Here is an 11,173-nt window from a genome sequence, read left to right on the forward strand (position 1 = left end):
TATTGCATTTAGGAAGTATTAACAATGTTTTACTACCTCATATTTATAGTATGAATAAGGAATCAGCTGATCGAGATAGTGCGACCACTACGTCGACCGCGCTGCATTCTACCCGCACTAACATAAATATTGATAACACAGCTGACGAGTCGCGCATGTTGTCTCATTCCGTTTTGCTTTCCACCGCCTTAATCGAAGTAGCCGACAGTAAGAACGTATTTCATACTGCGCGAGCGCTTTTAGACAATGGAAGTCAACATTGTTTCGTTACAGAACAATTATGTAAACGATTAAACGTTAATTTAATACAGTCCACTTTACAAATATCGGGTATAGGTCAATCGGTTGTTCAGTCGAGTAATATATGCAATTTAAATATACGTTCAAAAATATGCGATTATAATACGAGTATAAAATGTTTAGTTTTACCGTCTATTACCTCGAATATGCCGACACAAAATATTAATATCGACCTTACTAACATACCACAAAACGTTCACCTTGCCGATCCTTATTTTAATACTCCGTCTAAAATCGATATTTTGATAGGAGCAGATAAGTTTTGGGAATTATTGCAAAATCAAAAAATACGTTTACCGAATAGTCCATACCTACAGAATACGTATTTAGGTTGGTTAATTTCGGGTCCTATATTTTATACGAATAACGATGCTACTAGTAATAGTAATCGAGTACATTGTAATGTTGCTCAAAATTTAGAGGTTAAATTAAAAAAAAAAAAAATTTTTGGAGATCGAAGAAATTCCAGACGTTTCCAACGTTCTTACCGAGGACGAGAGGAAGTGTGAAGATTTGTTTATAAAACACTACACTTAGGATGGCATAGTGACAGCGACGAATTATAATTATATCATTATCATTATAATCATTATTTCAATTTTAAAAATAAATTATTTGATTCTATTTCATTAACTAAAAGTGTAATGCTATCTATAATTTCACAAATATACGATTTCATTATTTCAAAAATTTTGTTGCAACGTCTTTGGTTAAGTAAAATCGGATGGGATGACACGGTACCTGATGACGTCACTGTAACTTGGAATCGTTACATCAAAACATTGCACCGCTTGAGTGAGTTATCATTCTACGATTCGTAAGGAGCATGCACACTCAACACACCGAACTTCACATATTTACGGATGCGTCTCAGGATGCTTACGATGCCTGTGCATATATACGTACCTATGATGATTGCGACTCTGACGTGGCGGTAAATTTGTTATGTGCTAAAAGTAAGGTCGCTCCATTAAAAACGATTAGCATCCCACGATTGGAATTATGTGGGGCATTATTAGGTGCGAAACTTTATAAAAAGATAATTAATTCATTGCGCTTAAAATTCGATAACGTTTATTTTTGGACAGATTCCACTGTAGTGATGGGTTGGATACGAATGTCTCCGCACTCTTTAAAAAACATTTGTTCAAAACAGAAGCACAGAATTAAACTAGTTAGCCGGTGACTCAATGTGGTTACATATAAAAGGTAAGGATAACCCAGCTGATCTAGTGTCTAGGGGTCTTAACTTTGAACTGCTCATAAGGTCAGACATATGGTGGCACGGACCTAGTTGTTTACGAGAACACAATTTTAAGTTTAAATCTGAAAATTTATTACAAACTTGCGATAATTTACCGGAATTACGATCGAAACCTATTGTATTAACATGTACAGAGTCTTGTAATAATAGTTTTATCGATTTCAATAGGTTCTCGTCCTATAATAAGTTGAAGCGCGTCGGTGCATATGTATTGCGTTTCATTAACAACACGCGTAGACGTCGTAGTAGTGGTGAGCCGAATAACGATAGTTTACATTTGTCTGTGCAGGAATTAAATGCATCAGAGTTAACTTTAGCGCGTATCGCTCAGTTGCAATCGTTTCCGGACGTTTATCGCTGTTTATTTAATGATCTTTCGCTAAAACAGGTTGTAGACAAAAAAGAATTTAATAAAATCGCGAGTTTAAATGTATTTATGGACAATAACAAATTAATACGTGTTGGTGGTAGGCTTTCTAATTCGACTAGTTTTAGTTTCGATAAAAAACATCCTATTTTATTGTGTAATAAACATCGACTCACAGTGTTGTTGTTTGAGAGTGAACATAAACGTTTGTTACATGGTGGCCCTCAGTTGCTACTGTCTTCTTTACGGGAAAGGTGGTGGACACTTGGTGCTAGGAACTTAGCTAGAAAGTCAGTTCACAATTATGTCACGTGTACGCGAATGAAAGGTAAGACTTTGAATCCCATCATGGGTAATCTGCCCTCTGAACGTTTAGATGTCGGGTTTCCGTTTATCCGTTGTGGCGTGGACTACGCTGGACCAGTTCATTTGTTAAATCGTAAAGGGAGGGGAGCCAGGATTGTTAAAGGTTATATTTGTTTATTTGTATGTTTTATTACTCGAGCTATACATTTAGAGTTAGTCAGTGGCCTCTCCACACAAGATTATATTCTAGCACTTAAACGTTTTATTTCTTGTCGTGGTAAGCCGGCAGAGATATTTTCTGACAACGGAAAAAATTACGTTGGTGCTGAAAAAGAGTTTTTTTATAAACTCAACAAAAACGTTAATAAAATATTCGATTTGCAGCTGATATTGGCATAAGCTTCAGGTTTATCCCGCCTTACGCTCCTCATTTTGGTGGTTTATGGGAGGCAGGGATAAAATCATGTAAGTTTCATTTAAAACGTGTAATCGGTAACGCGAACTTAACATATGAGGAACTCAGTACTGTATTAACACAAATCGAGGCTGTCCTAAATTCCCGTCCCCTAACTCCTATGTCCTCTGATCCCAACGATTTTTCTCCTCTCACCCCAGCTCATTTCCTAATTGGACGACCGCTGATCGCGCCTGCCAGCAATCTCACTGCTTGGAACAACAGCTGTCTCACTCGCTACGAAAGGGTGGAGCAAATGCGGGAACACTTCTGGAAGCGATGGTCGAAGGAATTTGTGTCGGAGCTCCAGCTCCGAACCAAGTGGAAACACAATACAGGGGACATCACTATTGACACCCTGGTGCTTATCAAAGAGGATAATCTCCCGCCTCTGAAGTGGAGATTGGGGAGGATTTTACGCACCTATCCAGGCAAGGATGGTGTTGCTCGTGTTGCAGATATTCGCACATCAAGGGGCATCGTTCAACGAGCTTTCTCAAAAATCTGCCCGCTGCCGTTGCAGCCGGTAGACGAGGGCGCAACCAAAGAGGCCACATCATGCTGAGACCCTTTTTCTTTGGAAGTAGGTACTTCCAAGGCGGGGGCCATGTTCAAGCGACATCTAGTGGGCAGTGGCGCTTCTAACGTGAAGTTGCCGCTTATCAGCCAATGAGAGGGCGACGGGCGGGGGGACCTCGCCTAACTTCATACGTTTTTTTTTCTTGTTCAAAATATTTAAAATTGTAACGTTCATCATTTCTTTGTTCATTATTCGTTGTAATTTGGTCAGACAATACACGAAATCTTTATCATACGAGTCGTCTTTTATTTCAAAGTAAAAGTAAACGTTAATAGTTTTAATACCGATTGATCTTGAAATCGCATATAATAAAAGCAATCAGAATTACGAACAGTCATTCATGTCAGAAAATAAAACAAGTTCATTTAATAAATGCAGATTATAAATAAATAAAAGAAAAAAAAAACTGAAAATGTTGCAGTTAAATTTCATCGTTGCGTTAATAATTCAGATTTCGGCGTTCGCCATTTCGCGTCTGTTTGCTTAATAAAGTGCTGGCGGCGGTCGTTAGAAGTTCGTAGTGGAAAGGATTTGATGCGAAAAACATTTGAAGTTTAAAGCTTATTGTGTATACTAAGATGAACTGAACTTTGCTAATGTTAATAACGAGTTATGATAAAGTTTTTTGTAGGATAACGTCGAAATTGTTATCTTTTTGTTCCAATTTATTAATTTTTTATACAGATTTTTATAGAAAGGTAAAGTACATAATTATGTTAAATGGTTATATTATACCGTGGTTAAGAAAATCGCTAATTCAATCATTAAAAATAGTGGCAACTTACCACTAACCTGGGTTTGTCTGTGGTGGTGTAAAGGTGTTTTTCTTTGGGTAAAAATTTAAATCAAATCATATATAAAATTACCTACCTTTTAAAAAAAACACATAAGTATTTTCTATGGTAATTAAAATTATCTGTTAAATAGCTTTAATTGCTCAGTACGTAAAACAGAATTACTACAGTATTAACAAATTGATCACGTATATTCATAGAAATCAATTTCGTCTCTTTAATAGCTACCTACACAAAATTACGAACATAAGCCCCATCTTGTACATAATTATCTTCAATTACTAATCAACGCCATCTATGGATTTTCTTTATTTTACTTACACATGTACGTAAACTCACACGTGAACGTGAAGAATTGGTATGATGTAGTTCAAGTGAAACATAACAGAGGGCGTTTTATTAAAGACGACTAAATTATATTTTGCGTAAAATCTATTTTATGGGGTTTTCAAACGCCCTCTGTCTTGTACACCGAAATAAAAGTCTCTGATAGTTACGCAAACCTACGATAGATGGCGTTGTACCCGTACCGACGTAGTAGGTGAAAACTTTTCATTCAAAATTATTTTGGTACTAGATGGCGCTGTAACTTCTGTCTTTCAGTAAGTAGGCACCATCTGTGCTGGTATTTAGAGTAACTACATATTTAGATATTTTGTTGAATACAAATTGGATAACACTCCTAAATTTTTTATTTATTTATACTATTTATATTCCTACCTTGTAAGTAATGTAATTGTCTTTATGAGAATAAATAATCTTTAAACCTAAGCCTACCTTGAGAAGATGAGGGTCTCGCTCAGCTGCATCCAGCAACGATTCCGCTTCACTCAGCCAAGCCACGAAATTCTCCAATGAACGATCGAAGTTTTGCAGTGATGAAACCGCAGAGTGTAGTGCCTTTCCACGTGCTACGATGCTGCGAAAATAGAACAATTATTACACATGCGAATATCATTTTATCCGACTGTTATTGCAATACTTTCGTAGAATTACACATTCATTTAAATTAATGGGTTCCAACAGTGTCAATATAGTACGGCTAATTTTGCTTATGTCACGAAGAATAGAAAAAACGCAAAGGATCTGATATTGATAATAATACAGCTAAATGTAATTAGGTCCCTTACTTTAGTGGATTACATACCAACTAAACATACATATTAGCAGTTTTAATTTACTTGTCTATAGCGCGACCTATGAATTTCGTTGAAAAGTAAATTGTACTTGTATAGACAAGCAACATAAACAGCGCCATCTAGCAAATTTTCCTTCACTTACTAAAGCGGTGACGATAACTAGCGCTTTAGGTGGAGACCTACTTACATTGTTAATAATTCATGGGGATCGTATCTTAGGTTGAATTTGTGAAACAGATATTAATATTTCACAAGTTCTGTCCTCAGCACACACTCATAGTTAGGAAATGAAAATACAATTCATTGTATTGGTTACAAACTCGGAATAACAGTAATAGGAATCGCCGAGTTCAATTTTATTTCTATTTTCGCTTCTTTCTTGTTTTGCTTACTTGTGAAAATATGTTTATTGTTGTATATTATATTTATATAGATTGTACATGTATTCTAAATTTATCTTTCAAAATTGAATTAAATCACGTCCAAAATCGTCAAAAAATTCTTTATAATCGACTATTACACCTCATTTCACTTTAAAAAAAAATACTAAAAAACTAATTAATTACTTCTGAGAAAAACGGCAAGAAATTCAACAGCTACTTTCACGTTTGCTAGATGTATGTTCGTGAAATTGGCGAAATCATCTGTACTCATTTGGCACTATTGAAAGCCATTAACCCAAATGAAGAACAAGATGTATTCCCGTCTTATCCGTTCCGTTTATATCACAAGCTATTTGACTTCATAGTTGGTGTTACCTATTGTTTAGTTCATTATATCGATGGTTGATGGCCTCAGTGGCGCGTTTGATACGTGTCGTGTCATCGTTTCTGTAGACCGCGATCAGACGCTGCGTCAACTGACCGAAGAGCTCAATCTGGTGTTTGTATTGGTGGACTTCGGCGTGGAATGACTGAAAAAATAAAATTCTCCTTTAAACGTGACAAAAAAATATTGATATGACAAAAAGTTAACAAATAGATATGATATTCGATAGTTATTGTTTAAGGGCTTATTTTATATTCATATTATGCTGTGAATGCTTATAATTAAGTATACCTACTATTAAATTCATACAAAGATTACTAAACACTCATAACTAATGTAGAACACCATTGAAAACACTCAATGCAACACTTAATTCTCACTTCAAATTCATAGTTATTCATTCACAATAATTAACCTCTTTACTTACAAATTATCATATTTATAGGACAATAATGGCGCTAATAGATTACAAAATGGTAACTGACAAATCAGAAAATTACAATTAACTATTCAGAAGATGGTATCACCATCTTTATACTATTCCGGTACTTCAACAAATAACAATTACAGTAAGAACGCTACAATCCAATGAAGTTACAGTCAATACAATCTTATAAAATTAATAGACGCATAAATATAAACAATAAAAGTATTTATTGGGTAACTACAACACAAAACAGATAATAAAGATGGCGACTGACTATTCGTAAATTAATATTAACCATTCGGAAAATGGTGATTAAACGAATAAACAATAAGAGTAATATCAATACAAAATCCAATATTTTATTAATTGTTAGAATTACAAATTTAAATGCTAACACTAACATCATTGTAATACAATTAAATTACAACAGACATTGTTGGGATAATCCTAATTCTACGCTTATTCCAATCTTAATTTCCTAAAGTCTACTAATTTACTAAAGATTTGCGTTACCATTGAGACCAGGCTTAAAACCATGTGTTGTACCTAAGAATCTTGAAAAGACCACACTATGTATTAAAAATTTAACTAATAATGATTGCTTCGTACCTTCTGCTCCCTCAACTGCATCTCTAGAACATCAGCGGTGTGTCCAGGAGGCGTCATGCTCGCGAGGCGTGTCTCCATGCGAGTGAGCCACGCGTCCGCATCGCGTCGCCTCGCTTCGTACCGTTGCGAGTCACCCAACATCGCATCCAGCTGAGCTTTCCGCTGAAGAACGCGTGCGTTCGCCTCATCCCAGTGTTCGCGTAGAGCGGTAACTGAAATAATAATAATTGCTTGTAAGTTGTAAATTATTTATGGTATAATTGTTGTTTATAAATCTCAATTGCCTACGACAGCACAGGTATCGACATACTCATACAGTACAACGTATCACAATAAATAATTTTAATTACTGATTAGATATATCAATACCTATCTATATTGTTTTTCTATCGATTTAAATAAAAATGTACTCCCGAAATGTATGTACGCGCCATAATTTATTAACGACTAGTATTGTTTTGGTGTTCGTTATTTTCAAGACAACGTTTGTACAAAAACAAATAACAAAAACGTCGATACGTATACATACACGAAAAAATCAACTTGGTAGAACGAAGTTAGCTAGTTATAACCATAAGATTTTTATCGGTTTGTATATTTTCAAGTATAATTTGTGTTAGATAAAAAAAATAATTTGAGATCATAACTTAACCGAAATAATATAAAAAATAAATTCTTTACGATAATTTTCAAAACATTTTCACTACAAAATTTTCATGTCAATAACAAAACCGTACGTAGCATTAAATGCATTCTGTTTCGAAACTCGACTAGAATTTTTATATACATACAGCCAATCTACTTCGTTCTTGTGAATTCCGCCCACTACTGAGTAGGATACACGAAGAGAATTACACGTACATTTTGTTGTCGTTTTTTAAAATTCTTTAAGCTTCTTTATACACGTTACGTGAATATTCTAGTAAATTTAGAAGACTGTTTGCATTGCGGCTAACATACTTTATACCCGACTGCCAAGAAACACATAGGTAACCCTCATGTTCGTACGCACAGTGGGGCAAGGTCCCTCATGTTGACTCGGATGTAATAAATATTAAAAAATTTATTACGGAAATTTTAGGTAGATTAAGGCAATGCGTCTTGCCTGTGTTAACATACGGAGCCGAGACATGGCACCGAGACACTGACGAAGGGACTGGTCCACAAGTTTAAAGTTGCTTAACGTGCAATGGAACGGGCTATGCTTGGGGTCTCTCTCAAAGATAGGATTAGAAATGAGACTCTCCGCGAGAGAACGAAAGTAACCGACATAGCCCACAGAATTAGCAAGTTGAAGTGACAGTGGGCTGGCCATCTGTGCCGTAAGACCGATGGTCGTTGGAGCAGACGGGTCCTGGAGTGGAGACCGCGTCTTGGCAAACGCAGTGTGGGACGCCCTACGACCTGTTGGACTGACGATCTACATAAGATTGCCGGTGTAGGCTGGATGAGGATTGCGGAAAACCGGGATGTTTGGCGCGAACTTGGGGAGGCCTATGTCCAGCAGTGGACTGCAATAGGCTGGGCTGACTGAGGTAGATTAAGGCAATACCTCCATAAGCTATTATTGAAATATTGTTGATAGTGAAGGTAAATGGAAAGCTGCAGTAAATGAAAGGCATTTTTGATTTTTACTACTTATTGAGCTTTTACAGTCTTTGTTTCCTTCCACCCTTACAAAATTCTGGGTGCACCCATGGTAATCGACCTATGTTTTACGTGAATATTTTGTATGTCGTAACATTTTGTAACACTGTTAATTAGCTTATATCTTCCGATTCGCTATATGGATTCATAAAATAGTCATATCGATAGATTCGTATTAATAACTGTGAAATGGTAAGCTTAAAGTATTAAAACAACCTTTGGATACAGCAATATGAGTATGAAATTAAAGGACTCGTCACGAGAATAAAATAAGGTTTATTTTTAGGATTTTTCAATTTGTTTTTCTTTTTTTTTTAATTCATACACTACTTGATAAAGAAGAACCTCTCTACTCAAAACTATAGTTATTTGAACATTCTGCTGTTAAGAAAAATATTGTAAAAAGTTTATAAATTAATCCACATTCATACTCTCATATCTCATATCTCATCACTCTCTATATCATATTGAAGAGAGGCGGGCATTTGGTTACATATCATAGATTTTCTCAAGAGACATACATTTTTGGAGTTAACTCTTTAAAATACGTTATAAAGCACTTGGTATGTAGTAAAATCATGTGGAACAACGCTAAACAGTGATCGCAATTCTTTTTAGCGGGAATCGAACATGTGACATTCAAAAATCACGTAACTTTCGTCTTTATAACTCTAAGGCCGTTCTTTTTGAACATAAAAAAGATAATACCATGTATTCCACGTATACATATAGATTATGCATTAAGTATGCATTAGAGAAATCAAATTTTCATATGACGTAACAAGAAAATGGGGCGGAAGCGGAAAATGTAATATAAATATATTCCATTATCAAGATGGGGAAACAGGATATCGTATATTACATTACCTTCTGAAGTTAAATTGTAGCAAAGATACTTGTACTTTCATTTTTTCTTCGGTTCAGTTAATTTTAGCCTATTCCACTGCTGGACATAGGCCTCACTAAGTTCGCGCCAACTGTCCCGGTTTTCCGCAATCCTCATCCAGACTACACCGCCAATCTTACGTACGTTGTCGGTCCAGCGGGCTGGAGGACGACCAACACGTCGTTTGCCAATACACAGTCTCCACTCCAGGATACGTCTGCTCCAGCGGCCATCGGTCCTGCGACACCGGTGACCAGCCCACTGCCACTTCAACTTGCTAATTCTGTGGGCTATGTCGGTTACTTTCGTTCTCTCGCGGATAGTCTCATTTCTAATATTTATTTATTTAATTACTAGAAAATCTCTGGCGCAACGTATTTCTGCATAATCGTCCAATACTATTTTTCTTAGTCGTAAAAAAACGTCGACAAATTGAATTATTAACACTAACTACCGCATACAACTAAAGAACCGCATATGTAAACGAGTTCTTTTTCTCGTATAATGTTTTTTATAGTAAATTATAACCGTGCTTACGCGAGCACGAAAGGTATCATGCGAAATGAGTCTATTAAAGTAGCTCATCTTTTAACAGTCAAATTAAAAAATGGGCTGGGATTTTTTTTCACGCGGAACGTAATAATTTACACCTATCAAACCCCCATTTGATTGAACGCAGTTAGGATTCGAACAACCTGTATAATTATTTAAACTTCAATTTTAAATGTTATTTTTATAATCTGAAACAATCTTCATAAAAATACGAAATAAAAAAGCATTTGTTATTCGTTTAAATAAAAGTCTGTCCTAAAATAACATTTTTTTTTTTTTTTTGTAAAATAAAAAGATTCTTTCAAATTGAGTGCCTTACAAGCTCCCGTTCCGTTTTACATGAATTACGTTTCACAGAACAGATGACGTAGAAGTACTATTTAATTTTAATTTCTAAATATTTTTATGTTACTTTTATTGTTGTTTGTTGTATAAATGTGTATTCACGTATATATACAAATACATTATGAGTTTAGATCATAAAAATCATCATCATATCACGTGTTCGATCATAAAAATATTACGAAATAACCAGTATCGTAATATTATATTCGTACTACTAAGAGTACGTTACATGTCTTCGATACGCGGCAGCCTGTAATAAATATCCCACTGTTGGTCATAGGCCTCTTTCCCCATGTAGGAGAACGATTACAGCTTAATCCACCACGCTGCTCTAATGCGGGTTGGCGGATACATTCCCTACTGTGAGTAACAATCGCTAGGGACACGATATCGCAACGATAAGTATCGATATCGATATAGTATCGGTATCGAAACAAAAGTATCAAATTAGTAATAGCATCGAAACTCAAGTATCGATATGAGTAAGTATCGAATAAATTTTGAGTTTCCCTATTACTTTAAATTAATTCACATCCACAACAGAGGCGCGCAGACCATGAATGAGACCTGTTGTGATTCATTAATGGACCACAATGAAAATAAAAATAAACAACTTAGATACAAAAAAAGGTTTTATTTCTACTAAACACATTATGGAGAAGAGATAAACATAATAATTGTGTTTGCGGACAAACGAAAAAAAATCGACTTCTATTACATCGACAAGTAATACAA

At 35.4% G+C, this 11,173-nt stretch overlaps 1 pseudogene; it reads left to right on the forward strand.

The window, feature by feature from the left end:
* Positions 1-944: 944 nt before the first annotated feature.
* LOC123664220 lies at positions 945-3,327 on the forward strand (annotated as a pseudogene).
* Positions 3,328-11,173: the final 7,846 nt, after the last annotated feature.

Source organism: Melitaea cinxia, chromosome 21, assembly GCF_905220565.1.
Source record: "Melitaea cinxia chromosome 21, ilMelCinx1.1, whole genome shotgun sequence".
NCBI classification, from domain to species: Eukaryota; Metazoa; Arthropoda; class Insecta; order Lepidoptera; family Nymphalidae; genus Melitaea; species Melitaea cinxia.